This window comes from Caloenas nicobarica, chromosome 7 (assembly GCF_036013445.1).
Source record: "Caloenas nicobarica isolate bCalNic1 chromosome 7, bCalNic1.hap1, whole genome shotgun sequence".
In the NCBI taxonomy this organism is placed as follows: Eukaryota; Metazoa; Chordata; class Aves; order Columbiformes; family Columbidae; genus Caloenas; species Caloenas nicobarica.
In genome coordinates this window covers 20,286,518-20,306,790 of record NC_088251.1, presented here as the reverse complement: position 1 = coordinate 20,306,790, position 20,273 = coordinate 20,286,518, and the positions used below count along the sequence as shown (strand labels likewise).

Below are 20,273 nucleotides of genomic sequence, written 5' to 3'. Positions count from 1 at the left end.
TTCCATGCCACATAATGTCATGCTCAGCCATAAAAATGGAAAAGAGGGGAGTTCAGGGAGGGAGAGGATGTGTTAAAAACATGTGACAGATGTTACGCATATTGTTTAACACACTGCTGGGAAAGGTTTCATTTATACGGCAATAAACACTGTGTAAGAAGCCATATAGAATAATGACATGATCTCATAACAGATATATATTTATATCAAGATATTAACGTTTTTTAAAAATGGGAATATACTAGATATAAATGATAGTATTTTTGGGTGCCATCTCATAGATACTTCTTGCTTTTACTGCATTCATAGTAAAGCACCATTTGTATTACTGAATATTCTTAATGGCCTCTCACTGAGCATGAAAATGCTGTATTACATCAAAAATAAAAAACCTCTTAGCAATAGATTTTCGTATAGAAATTTTAAGGATAAAATAGAAATAAAAATGTACAGGCTATAAGTTAGAAGTTGGGGCAAGCAATTTTCCCTATTGACTTCAGGGGGATTTGAACCTGCAGCTTTTGACTCATAAAATAAACACTGCATCACAGTCACACATATGAAAAATGCTATGTAAGGCAGAACTAGTGTAATCTAGTTCTTAAACTGAGTATCTCTTACAGGGGTTTAAAGATTACTGTACATCTGAGGCAAAGCTTGTTCTTGCACACCACTGGAATATAGTACAAAGATGACTTAAAGAATGTGGTTATTGACAAAGATGTTTATCAAATATAACAAAATATTCATTTTCTAGCAGTGGTATGAAAAAATCTGCTAAAATGAAGAGAAGAAGCCTGGAAGATTGGAATCCTGAGAATTTAGGATTCCTAAGCATCTGTTACTTCTACTTACACAACATACACCCTTCTGTTACCTCAGGGAAGCTAGGAGATACACTTTCACACAATATTTCTTTTCTCTAACCTTATTACTTGCAAAATTAATATGAGACACACACTCAAGTCTGGCGTTCTTCTTTCAGAAAGAACTCTTCTGGAACACTGATCTTGGACCGTTCTTCACTTTAGCTAGTTTGCTTTTATCAGTTGTTAAAACAACACATATTTTCTATGTTTATTATTAAAGAACATAAAAATATAAATGGAGAAGGATTTAATACAGAACAAATAGGGAACAGTATTTTTACAGAAAACTAAGCAGATATCTAACTACTTTAAGACCAAGATGTTATGCAAGTACAGTACATAGCTCTCCCTTGTACCCAAGGGCTATCTTTTGCAGAGCTACAGGGCTAGCTGTTGCTTTACTTCCCGTACACATTTTGAATACTACCGATCAAAAAAGAACCTAAAAGATCACTTAAAATTTAAATAACCAGGTATTTCACAAGGGACCCTGTCATACTTTTATAAAGTGCTGACAAACCACACTTGAAAACATCTCATCTGTCTAATACATCCTACCTCCTTGATACACATGCCTCCTCTTCCACTTTTACTGAATTAGCAATCTGAATTCTGGAGAATTTCAGGTAATTGCACGCAGAACATTCTCTGCCAGGGCTGTGCATAATTAAACATCCAAATCTTTACAGTAAAGGTTGTACAGTCAGTCTTTACTGTATACATAATAAGTCAAAAAAGACCACTGTGATCATCTAGTCTGAGCTGCACTAAAAGCAAACAAACAAAAAACCCCCCACACCACAAACCATAGGACTTATTTGTACTAATTCTTACCTGAAGTTCAACAGATTACTTTGACTAAATCATCCTTCTTAATTTTCAAAATTACCAGTGCCAAGCAATCTACCACAATTATTAGTAGTTCCAATTAGTAAAATAATAAGAATAATAATAAATCCTTAATTGTGGTCTGAATTAGTCTGGTTATTATTACTTCATTTGCTAAGCTACAGTCATTTGATTTTCTTTTAATCTTTAGGATTGAAGAATCTGGTTTTTGAATATCAGTTACTTTATCTCAACTGTTTCCATTTAGTTTACCAAAAATAATATTAAGAGATGGCTTGATTACTGGCTGGAAGTGCCACATTAGCTTTCCTTTTACTGAGCTGTGTCTCTGGTCTTTCATGATAAAGCATGTGTCCCACGTCCTGTATCATTCTTTTAGGTCTTCTATATTCCCTTTTCAATTTGTCTGCATCCTCCTTGAAGTGCAATTACCAGAACCAAGTTCAGTATATGAGTAGTGATCATAGCATTAACAAAAACAGAGCAATGTAATTTGACAACTGCTTGATATTCCCCTTGCCCATTCATCCAAGACTACCTTCATTCTTTTGTCTCCCCTTGACACTGGCAGCTGATGATACCATGACCCTTCAAAACTCTTTTAGAAGTCTGTGCTTTGGAAGGGAAGAATAAGGCACTGTGGAAATAGAACCTACAAACAGTTTCTACATTGTGATTTCTCTTTTGCTGTTTATCCTGTCCTTCCATTTTATCTTCTCAGATCTTCGAGGGATCTGGAACATGCCAATGGAAATGTATGAGACTTCTATTTGAACTCATCTTATGTCAGGGAGCTTAATTAAATTTACATGGAATATATTGATTTTAGAATGACCCCCATGGGTTGTTTTCTGCTGTTTCCCTTCATGAACACCTAAACACCGCACACTTATTTCTGCAGTTTCAAGTGAGGAAAGAGTTGGTGGGCTATGAATGCCCAGCCCTCCCCATATGCATTCTTTGGCTTCCTTCTCCTTTGTGATGCTTTTTTGATTCACAGTTAAGCTGTACTCTAGTCTAACATTTTAATCAAATGTCTATTGTAGGGAAATCATGATTATATCACCTTAAAAATATTGCCAGATTATATCTCCATTTCATTTCTGCTGATGCACTGGTCCTTATTCAAGGTTTTGTGTTACCTAGTTAAACCACTTTTGTAACGAGTTTCTCCTCTCTCTGGTCCCTGTCCTTTCTTCTGGTCACCCTGAACACAGAACTAACAAACTTCTAGCTGCAGCATTTTATACCAGCCGAAGTTGGTACTTAGCGACAGTGAAATCATAACTTGAATTTCAGTTCAGTGGGCACTAAATGGGCATTTCTATATAACAGTACCTAGGATATGGGCCTAGAAAACATATGGGGCAACTTTCCAGTCTTCTGACTGTCACTTACAAAGAGAAAACTTTTGAAATTGTACCAGTAAGTCCATCTATAGAAGATTAAAAATAATTAAGCTATTTCTCTTGGATTAGGTGACTGATTCCAGCCAGTCAGCTTGTAATGCAAGCATACCTGGTTTTAGCCTGATGAGCTTTTATGTAGCCAAATTCTGGAAATAATTACTAGACAAAAAAATGCAAATTGAATGCTACAGATGTGAAAAAAGCAGTTCATGTTTTCCAAATTTTAATAAGCTTTCTTGGGTTTTAAACATAATCTGATTTCAAGGGAAAGACCTTTTCTTTCTTGCTTTGTGCAAATTCACAGGTCTAAATTCAGATTTCCGCAATAAGTATAAAGGATTCAAATTGTGGCCCCTTAAATTAGCAGGAACGTTTGCCAGTGCCATCAGTGGAAATACGGAGTCAGAAATAGACCAAGGTATTCTCTGGGTGAATCCTGATACAGTGTTATTTAAACGTGTGAAAGATTTCAATATCTTCAGTAGTAAGAAAATGAATTGCCTTTTGCCTTCACATTGTGGAAATGGAAGAATGCATCTCAAGTATTTACATATAGTTTTCTTTCTGATATTATAAGGAGGAAAAAAATTATACTCAAAACATTCTTAACAGTGGCAAAAAAATCTAGTGCTAGAAAGTTGTCCTGACTTTGTGGCTAGTTTTCATATAAACGACTCTTCTTACGTATAAGACACTTCGACATTTGGATAAAGCATGAAAAATATCTGAGTAGATACCACATACAACAGAGTAGGAACTATGCTAGTCTGAACCTATTTAAACCTATTTTTTCTGGTAAGAAGTGATCATTCCCTGGCCAGCATAGACTCAGTGGACCTATTTCACGTGCTATACTCTATACTAAGTGAGGTTTATCTTCCAGAGCAGTCACCTGAATTCCAAAGATAATATCTAGAATTTCATACCAGAACTTGTACTCCAGATTCTTCTCCACAATCCTTCTGTGATTTCTTTTCAGTGTACACAAGTTTCTTCTTATTCTGAAATTTATCTTCTACCTGGAGTTTCAATCAGTTCTTTGTGCTTGTGAGATAAGCAGAAACATGCAAAGGAAGAAAAAGGAAAAAAAAAAAAAGAGACAATGAGAAAATAAAACCCTGAATACGAAACCTCGCTAACTCAGAAACAAGTGTTGCAGAGAAAAGCACAAGGATAAGACCTAAAAACCAAAAGACTGCAAACATATGTTTACACAGACAGCAACCTCAGTCCCCCAAAGTGAAATCATTTAGCACCTATTTGCTCACAGGAAAATTCTGAAAAAGACTCTTAGCTGTTAAGTCCACTCATATCTTGTGCAGATAATTCTAATGCAGTTCACTCCTGCAGGGACCTCCTAACTATGTAGGTACTTTGAACTGGTACCCTGCAAAGATCTGATCTATGGCCTTTCCTCCGTACAGCCTAAACATCTCCTCTTCCATCTGTGCATGGTCCCCCACCAAAAAAAGTACAATCTGCTAAAGTAACTATACTATCATACAGTTTTATTTTTATGTTGGTAGCACTCAAAAAAGTTCTGGAGCTCCTGCTCTATGCTGTGTTTCTGGGTATACTACAGTGACTAATTTTGGTACATGGTGAGATGAGCAGCAACTGCACAGTGAGCAGTTGGTTTCCTTGGCCTGTTTAGCTCTGTAGCTTATATGGAATCGCTGCTTTTGGTGACCTATTTGCTATAGGTCCAGGCACTGATGCATGCAGATCTGGTGACTTCCAAGTGAGTATTGCTCATGATAACATGTTAAAATGAGCAATCATGGAGTATCAAGTTTTTTTAGTCACTACTTAAAACCTGTGCAGCCCAAAAGATACATAGAGAGAAGTGATTAAAAAGAAAAGTTAGAATAGTTTAGCAGTGAAATTGACATATGAGATGCAATGTAACACTTCATGCAACTCCTGTCAGACATCTGACTGACTAGTCAAAATCATTACTGCCAACATTTTACCACTCACTTTTAGAGTAATACCACACTAAGTTGTCTGATCTACTCTGGCCTACCAAGAGCTCCTGCAGCACAAGCTCCTGAGACATCCAACAACAGAGGATGCTCAGCAATGTTTATGGTTTACTTACTAGTGGGAAAGCACAGGAATCAACATTTAACTGTCAATTACCACTTTCAATGAATGCGCAGTTTACTGCTGTGGACAAAGTAAATCTCACCCACTCCAATAAGCAGGATCAATAACATCCCACTCACTGAGGCATGAAAGAAGAGAAGGTGCTGCATTGTCCAGCTTTAAGAATTGTGGGCTTCTTTATTTTTCTACAGTTCCACTTGTTCTTTCCTAAACTCTGCCTGTCTCTTCCCACAAATACCACATTCAGAACACATCCATAAGATGACTGTCACAGCTTCCGAAATAACAGTTTGTTTGTTTTAGTAAAGTATTTTTAATGAATCTTGTTTGTTTTAATGACAAGAAAAGTTGCAGGCTGGGTGTACTAGCAGTGAGATATGTCTGTGCTGTAAGCTGACTAGAAACCATATTCTGGTGTTACCATGGCACTGAGCCACAGCTAATATACTGTGTCTTGATATTACACTAACCACAGGCACATATCTTCTCAGTTTCTTCAAGCACAAGCAGCAGGAGCTTATATCTGCTTAAAATCACATAGATGTCCCCAATGCCTATTTAGTTTGAGAAATAAAATAGCACCTTTGTACCTCCAAGCAGTACACCCAAATATGTTATAGACAAATACACCTGTATGACTAGTGCCTCTCCTTGAGCTCAATTTGTCTACTACATTTCTTTGTCTAAATATGCAACCTTTAGGCAAAAACAATCTCTCATACATCTCCCTGAAACCAAACTTGACAGAACTCCATATCTAGATAGGGCCTTCCAAGATTAGTACAACTTCAGTAAAAGTTACAGACTTCAAAAGAGTTGAAGAAAAAAAATCTGTGCCTTTGTATACATGAACTATAACATTGGTTTTAATACTATTAATTTATCTAGCATAAAAGGCAGTTGTTATTTTTTCTATTTTCCCCTAGGTGTTTGATATCATACACACGCATACCCGCTCATTCCTGTAGTATTTCAATGCTCCCCAAATAGTAAAAAAAAAAAAAAATCTTTTCCACAACCTATTCAACAAGACAACACTGCTAGCCATAATTTACAGATACAGAAGCAAGAGACATAGAAGTCTAGGTCCAAACTGTCCCAAGTACTTTTTAGTTCCATACAGCTGATGTAAGTTTTAAGGTTCAATTTTTCAAAATGCTCAGGACTCTTAACAGTAAACAGCTCAGTTTCACATCATTTTAGCTGTACTGGTGATGTCAGAACACTAGCAAATTTGGCTATGTGTGTCTCACAAATGTTAAAAAAATAATGGCCACCTGTGAACTCCTGACCTATATTACCTGCTCAGCATAAAATAGTCATTTCGCATCCAAGATGAGCAGAAACTAGTCCTCCAAGGCAGCGTTCAGCTTTCCTAACCTGAGACCATTCTTTGTCTTCCTGCATTCCTCTGCACCCATTCTACACTCTACTGCAGACAACTGCTACTGATAAATCCCCAAACACTTTATAACTGTGCAGTGAATAAGGGGCTGATGGGAAGAAAGCCTTTTAAGAATAGAATTGAAGAGCACTACAATGGATAAATTATGATCACACCAACAGCCTAAAATAAGAAATGTCCTAACATTTTAGCCATTTAGCCTTAAAATAGCTACATTAGAACAGTCTAATTTTTATACTTAACTGTGCCCAAAATACTGGAATCCTACTTCAGTCAGTATAAATCCATGCAGTGTGAGGTGTCAGCCGTCTGAATTCTGCACCTGCCAAACAGACCTCACATATATGAACAAACTGAATCAATACCAAACCAGCAAGCACTGAGGGGAAGAGATGTTCTTTGCCTCTTCTCTCTGCTATTTGCTTATAGCAGATAAAGGAAAAAAAAAAAAAAAAAAGAAAAAGGTTTAAGAAGTATGCTCTCTACTGGTATTGGACCTCTCCCCTCCCCTGAGCAGGGAACCCCTCCAGATCACTCAACATCCATCTCCCCATTTCCCTGTGCCCAGACTCTCCCTGAGGGTTTTCTGACTTCCTATAGCCTCTGCTACCTGCAAACAAAAGACACTTGCAATTCTCACTCCTCTGCAGAGCAGTCACCTTTTCTTTGTCCTTCATTATGTCTGTGACTCTAACAGTCCAAGCAGAGCTAACCTCTTCCTTTTTAATACTTGTATCGGGGTGCACATCGGGATTCAAGGAGGATAATGACAAGGAAAGTGCTACTCAACTACTTGGCTGCAGATGCTGTCTTTGGAAAATGCTGCTGCCAAACTCTCACCAGCCTCTTCTAAGAACATATATAAACTTAGATTTTTTTCTCAAAGGCTTATACTTAGATCAAACACTTCTATTTTCAAAAGAACAGGAAAAAATACTTTCATAATACAAGGGCAATAATTAAGCCAAATTTGAAGTTGTGGCTTAATGATATGGTTACAAAAAATTGTTTGACTGGCCAAAATGACAACTTTTCCCTAATCTTGTTCTTGGAATTATTTAAAACTCAACAATTTTATAAGCAATTCAAGACAAAGTCTATGGTAACTTAACTATGGTAAGTACAAGCAGTACTTGTGGTTAGGCTTTCCTCTGTCTACAGCCATGTTAAATATTGGCATGAAGTCAAATAGATCAACTGAAGTTTAAGTTACAGCGGTTTTCATCAGCTAAGGCTAAATTCTAAATTATTTGTATTTTTATGGATTCTACCTTGGATTCATGAGATCCAAGACACTTCCTTGGAAAATATACAGTAAAAATGACATGGTAAACTGCTATCATCACTGGTAAGAAATATAGGAAATTTCTTTTGTCAGCACATTGCCTGTCAATGTTATCACATATTAACTCCCCCACCCAAGGAGATGGAAACTGTAAATCCAAAGGCCCAGTGTTCAGCAGATCTTTGCAAATATTCTTTATATATTAGGGATGCTTGAGAAATCTAGGTATAGGACAGTTAGATGGGGAAAGCAGGGAAGGTTCTCTACTGTCAAGAAAGAAGTCAGATGCAGAGTCTGCACCTACTACTCCACAACCAGAGAACATCAAACTTGCTCCAGTAACTCATGTCCATGTGACCCAAACCCATTTCTAGTGCAGCAGCCTAGTAACTATCCAAGAAAGGAATACCAGAGATTACCTTACATAAATATTAGCAAACTGCTTTCTTAATGTGCACTGTTCTATTCATGCTGTTCTTCTGTCAATGTAATTGCACACATAGTAGCAGGACATCTAGGTGCCAGAATGAATTCCATGAGAACATTTTTCACCAGAAAATACCACCTCTCTCTTCTCAGTCCTGATCACTAAGTCAAACCTGGAAACAAGGATTCACAGATCTTGTAGATATGAAAAATGAGAGACTTAGTGGTGATACTGCCTCTACCGCATGATGACACTCCAGCTAAAGCCTTCAGTGTTCTGGTGGTAACGACCCATTCCCTTTATGCCCATGATGGAGCACTAACTCACAATTTCTCCCTATAATAATATTCCCTTTGCTTTACAGATGATAACCACACTATTTCCCACAAATTACCTACTTGATGGCCATAATTACAATAAACTCAATGCAGCTATTCCCAACTTGTCCTAAATATACAGTTAACTGAACAGCAGAGCCGATCTAATGGACCAGTTGTACCAGAAAAGGAAAGCACCACTCTGGAGCTTGTCCATTTAACACAGTGGCCCAGCAGAAAACTGGGTTTTATTAGTTTCTTGCTGGGTAAGCTAAACTTAATTTATTTTGGGGTTCAGTGACTGCCAGGGCTCAGTCAGCATTAGAAACAGTAGCAGTACTTCCCCTGTTCAGTAGTGGTGCCTACAGATGCCTTATGAAACCAAACTCTTGGTTCAAGGTTTGCTGCTGTTGTTTGAGACCTGAAGAAAGGATTGTATGCCCAAGAGTTCGTGTGGTTTTCCCTATTGTATTAGTTGATGTAAGAAGAGCTATTATACCTTGAGAAACCAGATGTTATAGAAAAGTGCCTCTGTTACGAGTTTGTCACTGGTTTAATCCAGCTTCATACTGAATTCACTGGGAAAGCTCCTCTGCAATTAATGGAAATTTTGAATTGTAGACTAATCCCATGTAAATTTAGGTTCTATATTTTCAGCAATTAATTCACAAAAGTTAAACATCAATAGCAGATTTTAAACACTTGCCTGTGTGAGGCACCAACTGCCACCGAGTACACTATTTCAAATAAATCCATTTGCATTCTGTGATCATTGTCCACACAAAACACTTGCAAATTTTGGTAAATACATATTTAGCATGAAAGCATGAAAATTTACTTTATTTATGATATATCAAAAGAGTTAAGATGGAAAGCTGGAAAATATTGGTTTGATTAAGCAGCTCTTCAAAATTACTTTGTATGCAGGGAAATTCTACAGCCAGAATCAACCAAGAGTACTTAGTCAAAATATCATTTATATCATATAAAGGATCTTTTGTCTCAGCAGCTAGTACTGATGATTCTTCAAAGAAGTAAATAACAATTTTATAAAACCATGAATGAAAGAAACATCTTTAACTTCATTCAATCCATACATTCACTATTTAAGAGCTGATCTTCCATTTGAAAAAAAGAACTGTGTTTTCATTATGAAATTAATCAAGAGCCTGGTTTCTTACATATTCCATTCTTCTTGAGGGAGGAAATAAATATAATTGCACTTGCTTTAATTACTGGTGGTGCTTCTCTAAGAATCACTCAAGACTTTTATCTCAAGATCATCTACTTTTTTGCGGTAGAGAGAATTTGTCTGTCTGTCAGGTCTGATCAGTAGTAACTAGCCCTGAAATCTATTTTCATAATATTAGGTTCATGCAAAAGGAATCACTGGCTTTGCATTGTTGAAATTTGTCCTTTGATATTGGAATACATTCATAAATAAATGTGGTTATGTTATACATAATTTTAATGAGCTTTTCTTGCTTTATGTTTCTTGCTACTGACATTACTTGCTGTTTATTTTGTATTTATTTTGGACTATGGAAATAATGTTAGACAAAAAGCAAATTTGAGCAATTTTCTTATTAAAGTTCAAAATGGGTCGTAAAGCAGTGGAGACAACTCGCAACGTCAACAGCGCATTTAGCCCAGGAACTGCTAATGAACGTACAGTGCAGTGGTGGTCCAAGAAGTTTTGTAAAGGAGATGAGAGCCTTGAAGATGAGGAGCGTAGTCGCTGGCCATCAGAAGTTGACAACGACCTATTGAGAGCAATCATCGAAGCTGATCCTCTTACAACTACACAAGAAGTTGACAAAGAACCATTGACCATTCTACGGTGGTTTGGCATTTGAAGCAAATTGGAAAGGTGAAAAAGCTCAATCAGTGGGTGCCTCATGAGCTGACTGAAAATAAAAAAATTCGTCATTTTTGAAGTGTCATCTTCTCTTACTCTATGCAAGGACAACAAACCATTTCTTGATCGAATTGTGACATGCAACAAAAAGTGGATTATATACAACAACCGGTGATGACCAGCTGAGTGGCTGGACTGAGAAGAACCTCCAAAGCACTTCCCAAAGCCAAACTTGCACCAAAAAAGGTCATGGTCACTGTTTGGTGGTCTGTTGCCGGTCTGATCCACTCCAGCTTTCTGAATCTGAAACCATTCCATCTGAGAAGTCTGCTCAGCAAATCGATGAGATGCACTGAAAACTACAATGTCTACAGCCAGCATTGGTCAACCAAAAGGGCCCAATTCTTCTCCACGACAACACCCAACTGCATGTTGCCCAACCAACGCTTCAAAAGTTGAATGAATTGGGCTATGAAGTTTTGCCTCACCCACCATATTCCCCTGACCACTCACCAACCAACTACCACTTCTTCAAGCATCTCGACAACTTTTTGCAAGGAAAGCACTTCCACAACCAGCAGGATGCAGAAAATGCCAAACCCCAAAGCACAGATTTTTATGCTACAGCAATAAACAAACTTATGGTGGCAAAAAATGTGTTGATTGTAATGGTTCCTGTTTTGATTAATAAAGATGTGTTTGAGCTTAGTTATAATGATTCAAAATTCGTGGTCCAAACCTGCAATTACTTTTGCACCAACCTGTATAATTTTTGGATTCTATTACTTTAATGTGCTTTGTTAGTACACAAAAATTTTAATAGATATAACACAATGCAAAACGTCATCTGAAAAATTCTGTCTAAGAAACTTACATAAACGGATAACACTGACACATTTTACATCACAAAAAAAAAGTGATAATTTATCTTTCAGGGACTTTGAACACATATTGGAATAATATAATAAACAGATTTTCCAATCTTAATTAATAAGGTGATATTTTACCAGTATCACTTAAAAGAAGAACCAGAACTAGGAAGCACAAGGTGAAATCTTCTGCTATCAAACGGAACTCCAGTGCCTTTTCTTTCTTCTATGCAGAGCTTCAGAATCAGGAAATTAATATCTTGTTATAGGTCACGTCATCAGTGTTATACTGTATAATTACGTCAGCGATTGCTACGGAGACTCAATGTCAAGACTTGGAGAGCTGCTTTGATGAATCAAGCCCTGCAAGGCCCGTAAGCGCTATCACAGTACTGACAAAGCTAAAATATGAATTATGACCATAGAAGTAATTTCAATCTGCAGGTACTTCCTTTCTGCATCACAGATTCGCAGACTATGAAAAATGCAGGGATTAGAAGAATGCCAAGACTGGAAATTGAGACTGTTACATAACAGGAACTTTTTCATGGGTTAGGACACTCAGTGAAAGCTACAAAATAACTGGGGCAGAATACATGTTACAGTTTATGTTCCTGTTTTAGGGCTTCTTTTTAGAAGCTCTTATTTACATAAATTATCCCCATTTTAAAATGACTGAAAACAAAAATGAAATCTCTATAGGCAGATGAAAACAAGAATTAATCCAAGCGAGTTCCCGTACACCCACACTACCTGTATTAATACATACTAAAATACCTTGATTTCTTATATGATGGTACAAACTCTCAAAAAATGTAAATGTTAATGCATATTAAAATGTTTCATTTTATAGTTCTGAAGAGAAATCTCAGCTATTTTACTTCTGCAAATTAATTTGTCAGCTGCAGCCACTGGGAAATAGACGTTACTCTCCCATCTATATGATCATACAACTACTAGTTCACAGCTCTTGCAAACTAAGTTGGGTATTTTCTTGTTTTGGTAAAATGGAATTCATTAGTACTGACTGAAATTGCTACAGAACAATTATATTAGTCCTGAAAACGTAATCCATAAACATTAATGCTTTTGAAGACCATTGCAAAGAGAAATTAATATAAATGTACCAGATGACACTACACTGAAAATCCATATATTTTCTATACTCTGATACAGTGCCAATGTGAAATCACCCTTATAATTATAAGGTGAAGATAAATTGCCTCCTTGTCATTGAGTTATAACCACGGCATTTGCTTACTCGTAGAAGAAGTCAATTGTAGCAATCTCACCTCTCAATAATCCGTGTAAGCAGCCTCTAACTCCACATCTCTCTGAAGGGAACCACGATAGCTCAGGTAGAAAAAGAACTGTATGATTCCAAGTCCAGAACTGAACAAATCTCTACTCAGGGTACCACAGAGTGTTTTGGCTACACAAGAAAATCACTATTTATTTATTTATTTTTAAGAAAGAACAAAACATTCTCAGAAAATTACAACCGACCTGTCCCTTATAGAAGTTCACCACATTTGAGAATTCCTGTGATATTTTTCCTGCTGAACTATGTTAAAACAAAACTGAAATATTATTTTTCTTAGGGCTTAATTTTGCTCTTTTGTTGGTATTCATGGTTTCCTCACAGGAGCTTCACATGAGTCACAAAAATGTGAATCTAGATTTGTTATTCTCTTTCATTCATACTGGTGTCTGTCTGGAGTCATATTTTACTTATAGTGTTGGGTTTTGGACAAACTTCTATTAAAACTGCAGAAGAATTGTTTTGTTTTGTTTTCTTTGCACTGGCATAGAAACACAGTAAAGATTCAGGCAAAAACATCTAAAATGAAAGCTTTTATTTATTACTTATTTCCATAGAGACCAGAAGCCAAATCAGTCAGGATATTGAAGTGCTGCAAATTTTACAAATACAGAATGAATGACAAGGTGTTCCCCAAGAGCTCATTATACAAAAACTAAGCTGTAACAGGTGAACTAAACAAGTGTGCAGGGTGGAGTTTGGAAGATGGGAATAATAAATGGGATGCAAGCAATTCTATGGCAATTACAAACTACGAGCCTCCCTGCTGGTATCAGATTGTACTCACTGATTCAGCTATCTGCTATCCATAAGCACAGAGACATAGTTTTCTGAGAAAGCAGGTAACTGCCAGAAAGTTGCCAGAAACAAGGTATCTTTGTCTGAAAATAATTTTGTAATGCTGCCATCAATAATATGCATAGAATGAATCATACTCATGAATGAGGGAAAAAACACAGCTTCACCATTTAGGTCCCAATCCTATTTCTTGGTACATCTCCCTGACTGATTTAGTGTGCAGGAAGGGTTCTTTTTAACAAGAATTTGCTGAGTAGAAGTGGTATGAGTACCAAGTGAGTTTCCTCCTTGTGGAAGAACCAATACTGATGATGTGCACAAGGGGTCACCAAAGGCATCCCACTTCTGTGTGGAGACCTGGTTCTTCAGCAGTCCCTGCTCCATGCCCATGTGGTACACTCTCTAAAACAACCACGGCAAACTCATCTGCCAGTGAAGACTCAACACAGGAAACAAGTTCTCGAACCATAACAGATTGCAGCAACTCAAAGCCTGGTGCCTCCCTCTTTGCGATGCATCAGTCAGCAATATGACAGTGTCTTAAGGAAGTGAAGATCCTCCTAATAACTTTTACTCTCATCTTTAACCTCTTCTGAGAAAGTAAGTCTTCCCATCTTTTCCTAGTTAGGCACTTTATAAAAATAGGATTATTATGGCAAATAAGCAGGTTTTGTTTTGTTTTTAATTTCAGCCAAACCTCCAAACACATATAAAACAATGACAAACAAAGGAAGAAAATCATTCCATTATAGGTAAGAAATGACCAATGCATAGTTGCAAATGAACAGTTTGGCCAGATGTTAGGAAACCTGCTGAGACATGCATGAATTGAACATTTAATAATGGGATAAATGGTTTCAGCTTTAGGTAACCAGTCAAAATTATTTGTTTCACATGTAAGAACTAATAGTGACAGCTATTGAGATCACAGTGCTCAAGTAACACTACATATCTTTAATTTTAGAAGTGTCCTACACTTAGCAGTGAATAATTTTTATTTCATAAGCAATAATTAAGACAGAGACAGTAACGCAGATATTTCCCACATGCACACATACAGCCAGATATACACAGTCTAGTTATAGCATGGTGGAGCTCACAGCCAGTGCTACACCTGCTCTGCTCATTAAGGGCTTCAGTCTCAAAAGTCTCCAAGTCTCTCAAGCTGGTACTTTTCATGGCACTACATTTACTGGAAAAACGTAAAGAGAAAAACACAATAATGAGTGGAATAAGCTTCATTGTAGGTAATGTCTGAGGCACTACCCACCAACATTCAAGAACAGATTAGCTACAACTCTAATATACAAATCAATATACCTTGGTATAGTATGAACTTTTTCTAACTATTTTCTTAATAGAAAATTTATTGAGATCAGTAATAGAAATTAAACTTCTTCCCAGACAACTGCATCAAATACTTTTAACTGAGGATTTGGGAGCAAACAACCCCCAGGCCACTGAGTACTTTGTGCAAAGTTTTCAGCAGTTGAAGAAAGGATTCTTTCCATCATGAACAGTATGTCTTTCTACAGGAATAGTTCAGAACTTTGCTTGGGACTGCTGCATCTGTCTAGAATGGGTCTTTAAAGCAAAACCTGTCAAAAGGAAGGAATCTATTATTTTTTTTTTTCCATTGGAATGTTAACTATTCATTTCAGTCGAGATACCTGGAAGGACATATGAAAATGCTGTTGGCACCAGTCTTTCAGAGCACACACTCTAAAAAGCAGGTGATAAACAATTTTTGAACAAAGTACTATTCATTTCAAATAAACATTATAACTTCACCTCCTTTTTTTTTTTTCTCTTTTTGATAAAAGGCAGTGCAAGATTTAATATTTATTCATAAATTTATTGTGCTAAGAACAAAGCTTATGTATCTCAACATAGCAAAAACAAGATACAAAGTTCAGACATTCCACTTTTATCTGCATTGTCCTCCACTGTTCTAAAAGTTCTGCTGTGCATCCTACAGTAATCTGCTTATCGATCCTAAAAATGGAGCTGCACAGAAGCAACCTTAAATCAATTCATTTTATCTCACTTTATTTTGCACATTCTGCAGGCTTAAAAGTGAAACCTAGAATTTTTCACTTCTACTTTGAAGCCCAGAGTGCATATAGAACGGGAGAAAACAGCTGGAGCAGTGGTGAGTCCACTTTCAGTATTATTTGTGTTACTGCTTTCAGCTGAGGTCTGGGCGCATAGAATGCCATACACACTGTATGTTCTATCTTCTTTGTAAGGAAACTAAATAAAACCACATAAATGCTATTTGACTGTTGATTTAAATGCACACATAAAGCAGTATTTTTTTCCTGTTTGTTAACTTGACCACCCAATATCCCTAACTTAAGAGAATCTCTTTGAATAACTGAGTTACTTAAATTTTACCACTAACATTCCCCTTTTAAGCATTTGGCTAAAATAAAGGGTATCAAATTGATACAGAAAGATGTTACCATTCAACCACTGAGCCAGGAAAACAGAAATTGAGTGTTTTAAAACTTTCACAGCTCACAAACTAGCCTCAGGAAGCCTAGTAGGTTTCTGACCGCTGTCTATACTTCTTACATCCTATTGCGTACCAGAAACTGACACTAACCTTTCACTATCTACAGCAATAACTATACTCCCCCACAGTTGTGTGTATGTGTATGTGATGATTCACTTGCTTTTATTCCGTGGAACTGATGATTCATTCAATCGTCTCCAGATCACATTAACATACTAAATATGCACATAAAGGAAGCAAAAATCAAGTTCTTAAACTTCGTTATGCTCTTTTTTTTTTTGAGAAAATAAGAAATCAAACATGTAGAGAGGAACCAGAACAGGTTATGTTTCTGCTCAAAGACAAGGTTTGGGAAACACACCCAACCCACGTGTAAAACGAACTGCCGTGTTTGACCGGCGGGCTGCGAGGTGAGCTCCCCGCCCTGCCCGGGCCGCTCCCTCTGCTCCAGTACCGGCTGCGGGAAGGCACGGCGGACCGGTGTCCCCAGCACCGCCCCCGCCACACTGAGGAGTTGTGCCTCTCCTCCGCCGGTGACACCTTACATAATAAGCCAAGCTAATCACGACGGAAGCGAGCCGAACTGCCACGGAGCATTAGCCGGTGATAATTGCCGGCAGGACCAGAACATCGCTAACTAGCCGCCCCGGCGCCTTGCTGGAAAAATCCTCCCCGGGGTGGAAACGGCTCCCGCAGCAGCCAGACGCGAAGCGCCCGTCAGCAGCCGCGCCGCGCGCCGTCCCCTTCAGGAAGCCGCGAGCATCGCGAACGGCATCAGCCTCTCCCGAGCGCACGCCGCCGTCCCCGCGGCCGCCAGCCCCGCCGCCCTGCCCGCGCCGCAGCCGGCTCCCTCCTTGGCGGAGAATTCGCGGAGAAAGTTACTCGGCGGCCCCTACCCCCGGCGGCCCCGCTCCCCGCCGCAGCGCAGTTCAAGAGCAATGTCACGTTCAACAACTTGTTATGACACATGATTTCCCGCCCCCCCCCCCCCCCGCACACATCCACACCCCGCCGCCTGCCTGCCCGGCGGCCCCCGTCCGCCTCTGCCGCCGGGCGGCTCGCCGGGCCCCTTACCTTCCCCCTCGAGAGGCCACGGGCACCCGGGGCGAGTGCGGGAGCGGGGCGCGTGTGGCAGCGCGGGCGGCGCCGGCTGGGCGGGCGGGGGGCGGGGAGGGCGGTTGGGCGGCGGGAGCGCGCGCCTCGCCGGAGGTGCTGGCGGGCGGCGGGGGAGGCTGCGGGGCGGCGCGGGGAGCGGGCGGGAGCGGCGCGGAAGGGAGAGCGGGGGGCGGAGGAGTTTCCCAGGGCTTGTTTACGCATTGCCGCCCCGCTCGGTGCACACACTTCACTCTCTGATTGGACACAAACTGGGGCACAGCCTGGCTCGGGCGCTGCCGGCCGGGCAGCGCGGCGACGCCCGGCGCCACTCGGCTCCAGCTGGAGCCCCCGCTGGGTCGCGCCGTGGCGGGACACGGGGCCGCTGCCGTCCACTCGCCCGTGCCCGCCGGGATGCGCCGGCACCCGCTGCCGCCAGCGGCCCTCCCTCGGAGGCTGCCCGTCCCCCGCGCATGCTCAGCGCTGTGGCGGGGGCGCGGAGGCGCATGCGCTCCCGCGGCTGCGCACGCTCACTGAGGCGGTGAGGCTGACGCGCGGCGGCTGCCCGCTCGGTGCCCTCACCTCCCGCCGGAGGTCGGCGGCGGTTTGGTTTCGGGGAGCGCGGCTCACCTGCCGGGGGGCTGCAAGAGCGGTGTCCGCCCGCCTCTGACGGAGGGAAGACGTATCGAGTTGTCCGCCGTGTGGCGGCCGCGGCTCCCGCGCTCCCCTGCACGCGTTATGTAACGGGCGGTGCGCTCCCGCGTTAGTGCCACCGCGTCTGCCGGGGCAACCGCTGGGCAGGAGCGGCTTCTCCTCGGGGCGGCTCTCCGCGGTGTTTCTATGTGGCTGCGTTCCCCAGACAAAGAGATGAATTCGCTCCTGCTGAAGAACCGGCGCCCGGCAGGTCGCGGGAGCAGCCGGGGAGCGCCGCTGCCCCTTTCGCGCCCGTCACCCGGCAGGTGCATCCTCGAGGGGCCGCGGATCAGGCCGAGCGCAGCCGTCCTAGAGGTTCCTGCAGATCATCACAAGAGCACTACATTACCAATCAATAATAAAAACGACCCTTTCACCTCGTGCTCTTAGCACATTGGATCAGGAGAACTACCAAGGCTGAGTGGTACATGAGCACAGCGTATCGGGTGCAGAACACACACCTTCAGCAAGGTTTACTGTTCTATGAACAACTGCTGCACAGAAATACCATATTATTCCTGTTCGTGTAGACAAAAAGGCCAGTGCAGTAATAGGTATTTTCTCCTTAGTTTATTTCTGCCATGACTCATAGTTAGTAATTTCCAGTGAAATAAATAATATTAACAAAGGAATTAATGAAAACATAACACAATTGTATGACATTACTCATGTATTCATTAACTCTAATTAAGCAACTCACTGTTCCTTGTACTCCCATCCCACAATCAACTGGCAATAAATGTAACATCGAAATATAAGCCATGAGAGCTCTTTGCAATAGGAACCCCTAATTTGCATTCTCAGTACACAGCACAGGGATTTCCCTAAATTTCAGATAGGAAAACTTGATTGAGAAAGCTTACTTGAGATTTAATAGTAAAGCACTCAACTTTCTCATGCTGGTAACAGAGTCAATATTCCCTGTAACCTGCTTTGTGTTGCTGAAGCTATTTCCCTGCAAGCCAGTAGAGCAGCTGGTCAGCAGTCAGGACTGCTGACATTTATAGCCAAGCATTCACCTGCAAGCTAGCACCTTTCACAAGTTCAACTTTCATTCTTAGATGGAAAGCAGGAGCGTGGTTTTGAAAGGTTCACTTTAATCTATCCATGATGCTTTCCAAGTAGCATTGCATTAAAAAAACCCAAACCAAACACCAACACCCCACCCCGCCATTACCTGGGGAAGTGTTCTCTTGTGCCTACTTACATCTTTTTCACTTTTAGCCACTTCAAGCCTTCCTGGGAGCACTTACCAGGATATCTGAGTTTAAGATGCATCTGACCAGGTTGCAGCATCACATTTAGAGATCAATGTGCACTGTCAGTAAATAGATATTCTGAGGCTTTGCTGGTCAGACTATTGTTCATCTTGACTGTCAGGTCAGCTGTTGTTTGTAATTGAGTTTGTGATAATCAGCTAGATTTTTGATAGAGCAGTACATTCCTTTGAGTTTATACTCAATGGAGGTCACACAATGCACAGAATATTTTTAGAGATTAAAAGAAACTTTACTGAAAATAAACTGCACTGTCAATACTTTCAGCTATTGCATCAGGCTCACTGAAAACTCAGACATCCCTGAATTGTCTTACTTGAGTTCTATCCTTAAATGTTTAGGGAGGGATGGAGGGGAGGGGTGTTGGTAAGTAAAACATCTGACTATAAGCTTTCATTGGCAGAAAATAATGAAATTCTGGATCATGAAAGAACAGCTCCAGAGAGAGACAGTGGTTCTCACTGGGATGTTTGTCTGAAAAAAAAAAAAAGGGCAGAAAAATAATATTCCTTCCTGTACATGAAGATACTTGAGCACTCCTTGATTTTACTGGAAAACAAATCCTGCAGTAAACCTTCTGAGAGCTCCCCTGTTTCTGGGAGGCATGATAGTACCAGATTGTAACACTTCGGAGGAGAGCTGTCAGTGGGGAACAACTGATGCCTACACTGGAGTCACAGAAGAAACCATACCAGAAGATACTTGAGGAATTGTTGCAAGTAGAAAATGTAGCTACCAATGATGGTCTAAACATGGCAGGGCAAATCTCAGAGCAGATTAGCTTTCTTCACTAAGACAGCAAGGAAAGCATACAATAAGTCCAACGCAAACCCCAATTCAGTATTAAGACTTATCTCACCAAATGTTCTCTGTCTATCTCAATTATGGATGTGGGTTCCCCCTTTCAAGGTTTTGTTCACAGCCAAGAGGGCCAGAGCTTTCAACATAAGTACATACATATAATACATAATTGTAAATTTAGATGAAAGCTTATCTTCCCACGCGTTTGCTTGGCTCCTAGGAGACACCAAATAGTAGGAGACTAACAATCAAAGCACAAGAGTTCGTACCACTTGCTCGGTTTGTCGGAATGTGAGACAAAGGTCTAAATCCATGAAGTGGCTACAGGCCCTCAACTACAGATTCCAGTTTTATTTTATATTTTAGATGATACTGA

At 40.2% G+C, this 20,273-nt stretch overlaps 1 protein-coding gene across 2 annotated transcripts in view; it reads right to left on the bottom strand.

Annotated features, from left to right (window-relative positions):
- Positions 1–17,123, bottom strand: part of PCGF5 (polycomb group ring finger 5) — a 67,566-nt gene extending 50,443 nt beyond the window's left edge. For both annotated transcript variants that reach the window (XM_065638952.1, XM_065638954.1), the window contains exons 1-2: positions 17,109–17,123; positions 4,054–4,171 (exon numbers count right to left, since the gene is read on the bottom strand). The gene's annotated coding sequence lies outside the window, so the exon portion shown is untranslated. The remainder of the gene's footprint in view (positions 1–4,053; positions 4,172–17,108) is intronic.
- Between the last annotated feature and the right edge of the window lie 3,150 nt (positions 17,124–20,273).